General features: G+C 42.8%; 1 protein-coding gene across 1 annotated transcript in view; it reads left to right on the top strand.

Annotated features, from left to right (window-relative positions):
- The first annotated feature begins 1,131 nt into the window (after nucleotides 1–1,131).
- Gabra3 (gamma-aminobutyric acid type A receptor subunit alpha3) overlaps nucleotides 1,132–7,316 on the top strand; it is a 210,764-nt gene continuing 204,579 nt past the window's right edge. Inside the window, exon 1 of the mRNA XM_075957520.1 lies at nucleotides 1,132–1,438. The gene's annotated coding sequence lies outside the window, so the exon portion shown is untranslated. The remainder of the gene's footprint in view (nucleotides 1,439–7,316) is intronic.

The following is a 7,316-nucleotide window of genomic DNA, read 5'->3' as shown; positions in this document are numbered from 1 at the left end:
TTCATGTTGCTTCTGAAACACACAAAACAGTAGAATGCTAAGTCATTAAAGACTTTACTTTTGGAGAGTCTTTAAAAATGGTAGTTTTTCATTGTTTAAGAACCAACCTCTCTTGCATCTAGGAGTTCCCTGTTTTGAGGTCTTAGATGGCTAGATCTAGAAGGGTTTTTAAGACAATATACTTCATCACCTTTTAATTACTCATTGATGGTTCTGAAGGCTATCAATGACTTGCCCAAGGGAACAGTAATTTTTATAGGCTGCCCTCAAACCTAAGATCCTTTGTTTAATATTCTCTGTCTCTGTTACAGCTGCTTTGCATTGCCCAGACTGATCTTCCACCCTTTGCTTTATATTTTGGATTACTCAGTTTTCTTCTCTTGGGTTTCTATATTCTCTTCAGCACTATGGACCTGCTGTTGCCCTGTTTTCCCTGGAGGAAAGCTTGAGCTGACTGTTTTTAATTGGGTCCACATTTTTCTTCCTTAGGGTGGGGTTGAAGTTAGGTCATTAGGAGATCAGTGTGGCTAAACTCTTTCTTCTTAGTGGAGTGTGAATGACAACTTTTTTGAGGTACATTTGTTTGGAGTTCATTATTATCCTCAGAGATGGGATCTGAACAGACAAGATTGTCAAACCTTTATTCAGAGCCTGGGTTAGAAGGCACGCCCATAGGGATGGAAGAGAAAGAAGAGAGAAGAGGAAGCTCACTCTTCGGTCCTGGCGAGGGAAGTAAGCATCTCACAGCGGTTTGGTAATCCATACTTCCTTTATGTCTGTTTGCTCTTAGCCTTTTGCTCTTTCTCTACCCTTTGCTTGCCCCGTTCCTCCCCTTCTCTCTGAGTTTCCCTTGATTTCTCTGCTGGAAACCTCAAGGAATGAAATACTACTTTAGTCTTTCGTAAAACAATCACAGATCTAAAGCCTTTGCAGCTTTGGATTCAGAACCCCAGCTTAGCCGCGTGCTCAGCACTAGGCAGTGGTAAAGCTAGCTAAGGGGGTGGGGAGAAAGGGAGAAAGGTTGGGAGGGAGTCTGAGAGGGAGGGAAGGAAAGAGGGAGGGAGAAAAAAGAGAGAGAGGAGAGGGAGGGACTGAGGGAGGGGGAAAGAGGGAGGGAGAGAAGGGAAGAAAGAGAGTGAGGAGAGAGAGGGAGAGAGGGAGCGAGGGAGAGAGAGAGAGAGAGAGAGAGAGAGAGAGAGAGAGAGAGAGAGAGAAAGGGAGGGAGGGAGAGAGGGAGGGAGGGAGGGAGAGAAGAGAGGAAGAGCGTGAGCGCGCGCTAGCTAGCTAGCAAAGCAGAGAGACAGACTGAGATAGGGACTAGGACAGAGACCTAGAGAAAGAGAACAAGCCTCGTTCTATCAGGGCTTAGCCTCCAACTTGTTTCAGTTCATTCATCCTTTTCTCCTCTCTGCTTCGAGGGAAGTGACTGTGGCACTCGGTAAGACACAGAGATGTTCCCTTCTTCCCCCTCCCCCAAGCTCAGGACTCCTTTCCTGATAGCATCTCTCCCCTGTTAGGAGAGTCTCCTTGGGTTGGTCGGGAGGCGAGACATGCTCTGCAGCTGTGATGCTTTCCTGGGTTTCCCAGTGGGGCTGGTGGAAGCCCAGAGGCGGCATTTGGGCTGGGAGGCGCTGGGGTGAAACCTGGTTTGAGGAGGGGGGGTTGTGATGTGGTCGATGTATACGCGATTTGCTTCATTGTCAGTGAATTGTTGTGTTCCTCTTTGGAAGCAGGTCAGCACTGACCTTGCAAATTGCTTGGGGGGCCCGACAGCTGCTGCAGAAAGCCACAGAGTGACCCCTAGCCAGAGCAGACAGCACTGTCATGACCCCCCAGACAGCCCTAGGCATCAAGGATGGGATAATGGCTGGAGCTCCCTCCTTTAACTCTTTCCCTGCAGCTGTGTTTGGCTGCTGGAAAAGAGAAGGAGGGAGGAGTCTGAGCAGCCCCTTTCCCTCTCTCCCTATTGCAGTCCCCAGATGCAAGTGAGTAGAAAGTTGTAAATAACTGCTTCCTTTCAAGCAGGTGGAGCCCTTCCCCCTTCCTTTTAGAGGTTCACTGTGGGGTTGGACCTGAGTTCTTCTACAAACTTGGAAGGCTTTTCTTGCTTCAGTGAGGGAAGCCCCACTTGCATCCCACCCCTGATCCCAGGTAGCTGTGCTGGCGCCTAAACCATGAATGCAAATTTCACACCCCCCCACCCCCACTGGTGGGCATCTTCTTAGGTCTAGATGTGTCCTTGGGAGGAGGACAGAAACACCTGCTGGTTTGAAGAGCTTTCTTCCCAGCAGGCTGCCCACCCCTGCTGTGGCTGGGGGAGGGGCTGCTGGGCAGGAGAGGAGAGTGTGAGTAGCTAGGATTTCCATTGTGAATAGTATGGGTTATTTAGGGTTGGTTCCTCAGCTTTGGTTTGTCAGAAGCTCTGAGAGGGAGGACTGAAACTATTGTAACCTTTTTAACTTGGAAAGTACAGGGTCTTGTTGCTTGATAGAGGCTTCTCTCTGGAGTTAGTGACACTGTCATGCCCCTGGTAATAAAAGCAGAACAAATTGTACCAATTACTAACATTTTAAGTGTTTAATGTTTCTGATCTGGACTAATGGTTTAATGTGTATTACCTTGAATTTTTATATCAAACCTGTGAAGCTTTTTATTGCTATTATCTTTGGTTGACTGACGAGGAAACTGAGGTACAGCAAGCTTAAGTGGTTTGTTCGATGACAGCACAGCCACTTCAGTGGGAAATGAAAGCACAGGCCTCTGGAGCACCAGTGCTTCTCTTTTGGGCACGTGTAGGAGCAGCAGGAATGCCAGCTCTTAGCTTTGAGGAGCTACTAGTGACCTTGTGTAGAGCAATAGCAATTGGGAATGGTGTGGGACCTAGGCTTTCTCAAAGGCCCTAGAAGGCTGCTTTTGGCCAGCCTGCTTTCTGTTTTGCAAAGGATGCCTAGAAAAACTTTACTTTTCCATGGTTACAGTCACAGTCATTCTGCATCTAGCTTCAGACTATATCTTTTAGAAATGGATCCTGCTGTTTCTGAGAGCTTGGCCAATCATTTGTGAATTATAGAACTTTCCAACTAGAAGGCTTCCTAAAAGCCATTAAGCTCTGATTTGCACCAAGTTCTTGAGTACATTCTCAGCACCCCATTTGTTGACTACTGTCTATTTAAATTCCCTGCAATGATAGGGAGCTCCTTAGGTGGTTCTTTGTATTTTTGAGCAAGTATGTCAAAAATTTTGTAAAAATTGCCCGTGGCTTTTGTTCATTGGTTCTTTGGAAGTGTCTGGAAGAAACTTGCTATTTCTTAATAATTTTTCTTCAGCTAGTTGAAGATGGTGATTATACCTTCTCCTCAAGTCTTGAGTCAGACAAGACTCCAAATGAAAGGATCAGGGCTGACTTCTGGAGACTAGACTTTTTATTCGTGCTTGACAGCTTCAAACTCACATTTCACAGCGTTGCCAAGCAGCTCTGATAGTGTAAGGTCTAGTCCTCGGAAGACTATCTGCTGTCATCTGACTGCTGCAAGCAACGACGTTCTCTTTTGTATTTATAAAGACTGAGAACCCTTTGTACGAGTGGTTCTAAAACTACAGAAGATCAACATAATAGCTAGACAGTAAGTATGGGGCATAGGGGATTCCAGAGTGAAAGATTAAGGGGAAATATTAGTAGAGAGATATTTGAAATGGTAGTGACTTCAAGACTCATACGTGATATGGAAGCCGGAAGAAAAACTAAGGATGGCAGCTATCACGGAGGGGATTCAGTACAATCAAAAAGGAAAGGAATAAACCCTGCTAGAACAGAGCACAGGTAGCAAACCTGGATTCTACTCCCGGCTCTGGTGGTCTGTCGGTTCCCTTAGACACTGGACTTCCCCTCAAGAGTCTCAGTTTTTCCATTTACAAAATGATTTGGTGCACAGTAGCCCCCAGAGTATTTCACATTTAAAAGTGAAGTCTGAAGTTTATAAAATCTTGTGGGTGTGAAGGTCTTCAGAAGCCACCCAGGGCCAGTACTTCTCAGACCTTAACATACAATAATGCACAATAATGCCCACTGGGATGATTTTAAAATGCCAATTCTGAGTTGGGGTTTTAGGGTGGGGGCATAGCATTTCAATATACTGCTGTTTCACCGATCACAGTTCAGGTAGTTCAAGTATTGTGGCTGTCAAACTATCTTCATCAATTCAGTTGTTTCTACCTGGTATATTTCTCATTCTCAATGCATTTGCTTATAGTTAGGCATTGTGCAGAGGCTAAAAAGGTGAACAAAAGAGACATGTTCTCTGCTTGTTTGAAGTTTATCATTGATGGGGAAGAGGCTGGTGCTCATGTAACACACAACTATGCCATTTTAGTGATGAATGCCATGAAGCATAAATATGGGGGTGAGTTATGATACTATGTAATAGAGAACTTGGGGTTACAGCAAAGATTGAGGATATAGCAAGCTTATCATTTGCATAAGGAGGAGCTATTGAAGCTACCTAGAGGGACATATGAATCAGGATGGCAGTGGTGAAACATTTTTGTTGATGGACACAGAAGTGGGTAAGGAGGGAGGGCGAGAGAGAGGGAAAGTGTATGTTGGGGTTTGAGATGAGAGATATATAGTCTTTTGAAGGGATTTAAATATTTGGTCAGGAATCATGTTTCCTGATAAAAGGATTTTAAGTAGGGTTATTGACAGTCTAAACTGGATCCACATGGTATAAGGTTATTAAATGTCTACAACAGTCGGAAGAAAATGTGGGAGAGACAGAATGGGTTAGACCTAGTCTCTGCTCTCTAAGATGACAGAGTCAAGTAGGAAGGAGAAGAAAAATGCAAGCAATGCCAGTATTAGAAATGGAAGATCTAAGTCCATAAAAGGAGGCAAAGGGCTTCAAGGGGAACAAGGACCACTACTGGAAGTGGATTGTGAACTGTGCATTGAAGATTAGATAAACTTTAAACAACAGTGCTTGAAAGTACCTAGTTGTGCATGATGAAATAACATGTGTGAGGAATATTTGGCAAATAGGTGGAAAACTTGACTACAAGCAATATTGAAGGGCAACTTGGAAAAAAAGATTTATATGCAAAAGAGATGGGTGGCACTACTTGTGGGCAATCTGATCTAGACAGGTTAAATGGTTTGATCTGCCTAAACTCATGCAGAGAGTAATGTATTGCTGAATCCCAACAAGAGCTAGTGAATACAGTTGAAATGTGGGTTTGGAGCTCAGCAAAGAAGTCATGTGGAGATAGCAGTATGACAGTCGTTGTATCTTGATTTTTGAACTAGGAAAAGAGATCCAACTGTGATATTTTGGTGATTGTTTATCTTTAGGTTATAAGCGAAGGAGAGACCCCACATGAATGCTAGAAAAGGGAAAAGGGGGTAAAGTTGCAAGAGAGGTTTGGCCTCAGCCATTCGCTATTTGGAATGATATTCATTGAATGTATATCCTTTTTCCTCAGTGGAGAATACAGTGGTGGACAAAATATGGCTATTGTTGCCACTTTGGTTTAGACAGTGAGGGAGGACTTAATTTTACAAGCTATTGAATGGCATGATCATAAATTATGGTTTTTGTGTGGAGGAGAGTGTACTATTCTAAGAGGGAAGATGTGATCACTATTATTGTATTTTGCAGAAGAGTTGAGTACTGACAAATACTATTTAATTTTGTGCAAACAATCCTTTGTACTCTGAAGCTCACATGCTCACTAACATTTAAGTTGAATCATACATAACCATTTTGCAGATATTGGGCAGGTGATAGTACTGCAATAGTAGGAAAAGGAAAGATCCCTTCCTTTAAGCTTAGGTCCACCGGGGTATAACCTTCCTCTAAAATCAGATGATGATATGTATTAGTTTAACTTACATTGTCATTGTGCCAGTGCTCTCCTTAGATCACTGACTTTGTATAGTTAGCAATTTGTAGAAAAAGGTACATGACAGAGAAAACATTTTTGTGAAGAATCATATATTAAAAAAAATCTCTCTCAACATGCATTTCTGATAGCCTAGTTTATAATTTATTTCTGATCTGAATACTGACTTAGTTTCTGATGACAACTTACTTGTCTTGTATGAGCTTCAGTTTTGAAAACTATATAATTGGGAAGTTGGAGTATTTATGAAGACTTTCTTAGCTGCAAGGTTCTGTAGTTACTGTCCCGCTCTGTAGAATATCGTGTTCTAATCACGTTGTACACATATTTCAAATTTGGCCACCAACTGATGCAACACTGAACATTTTGACAAAGTATCCTGAGCCTTTGGAAGACGCCATGGGGAGACCTCTTTGTTGTTGTAGTTCTAAGATGGATGAAGTTGTTACTGTCCTGAGAGCTAAAGAAGGCACTTTCTCCTAAGATCTGGAGTAAGCTAGATATCAGGTGCTATTTCCAATAAAGATATTTTGAAAGCAGGGAAAGTAACTGTGTACAATGGTGCAGGACACTGGGAAACAGAAGTCTAGTGTTTATCTTGTATGCTGAAATAGAATGGTCGAGGTGTTCTCTTCCTAGGGGCGAATGCTGGTTGGTAATAGGAAAACATTTTTATACTTGTACTTGAAACATGATTTGAAAGTTATTGATGTCTGTACACAGTGTATCTCCTCACTATCCACAGAAGGAAGAATAAAAATCTCCAGGCTGTATATTTAGAGGGGCAATTTTCACTTTGAAAATGCTTTCTTGAAAGGAAAAAAGGGTGCTTGCAGACGGAATTATGTAAGTGATCATAACATGAAATAACTTTTAAAAATAGTACAAGACAGAGTTCAGAAAGGGCATGATCCTTAGTGATCGTGTCCAGCACTCTTATCACTGAGTGCATATGAACACCTGTTTTCAGTGTAAATGGGTCCAGGAAAGGCTGTCTACTAGCTGATGATTTAATCACTACCTGATGGTATGCAGCAGTTATTGTTAGCAGATTAGTTTTCATTTTTCCCTGAAACACGTTTTCTAAATCTAACCTACTGGCTTTGTTGTTATAATTTAAAAGATGTTGCAAAAAGAAGTTATGCCGTGCATGCAACAGGGCTCACTTGAGAGGTTTATTGGAAGAGGCGAGAGAAGACAGAGAAGGGGACAAAGAGAAAGGCAGAGACTGGTCCATGGGGGCAAGAGTGGTGGCAGAGTGAGAGAGAAAGAGGAGAGAGAGAGAGAGAGAGAGAGAGAGAGAGAGAGAGAGAGAGAGAGAGAGAGAGATACACAGAGAGAGAACAACAGAGAAAGAGACAGGAGATGCATACACATTTGACTGCGCATATGTTTGTGTTTCATAACTATTTTTTATTAGT

The sequence above is a fragment of the Microtus pennsylvanicus genome, chromosome X, assembly GCF_037038515.1.
Source record: "Microtus pennsylvanicus isolate mMicPen1 chromosome X, mMicPen1.hap1, whole genome shotgun sequence".
Taxonomy (NCBI): Eukaryota; Metazoa; Chordata; class Mammalia; order Rodentia; family Cricetidae; genus Microtus; species Microtus pennsylvanicus.
The sequence above is the reverse complement of the archived record's forward strand: the minus strand, read 5'-3'. Positions and strand labels throughout refer to the sequence as shown.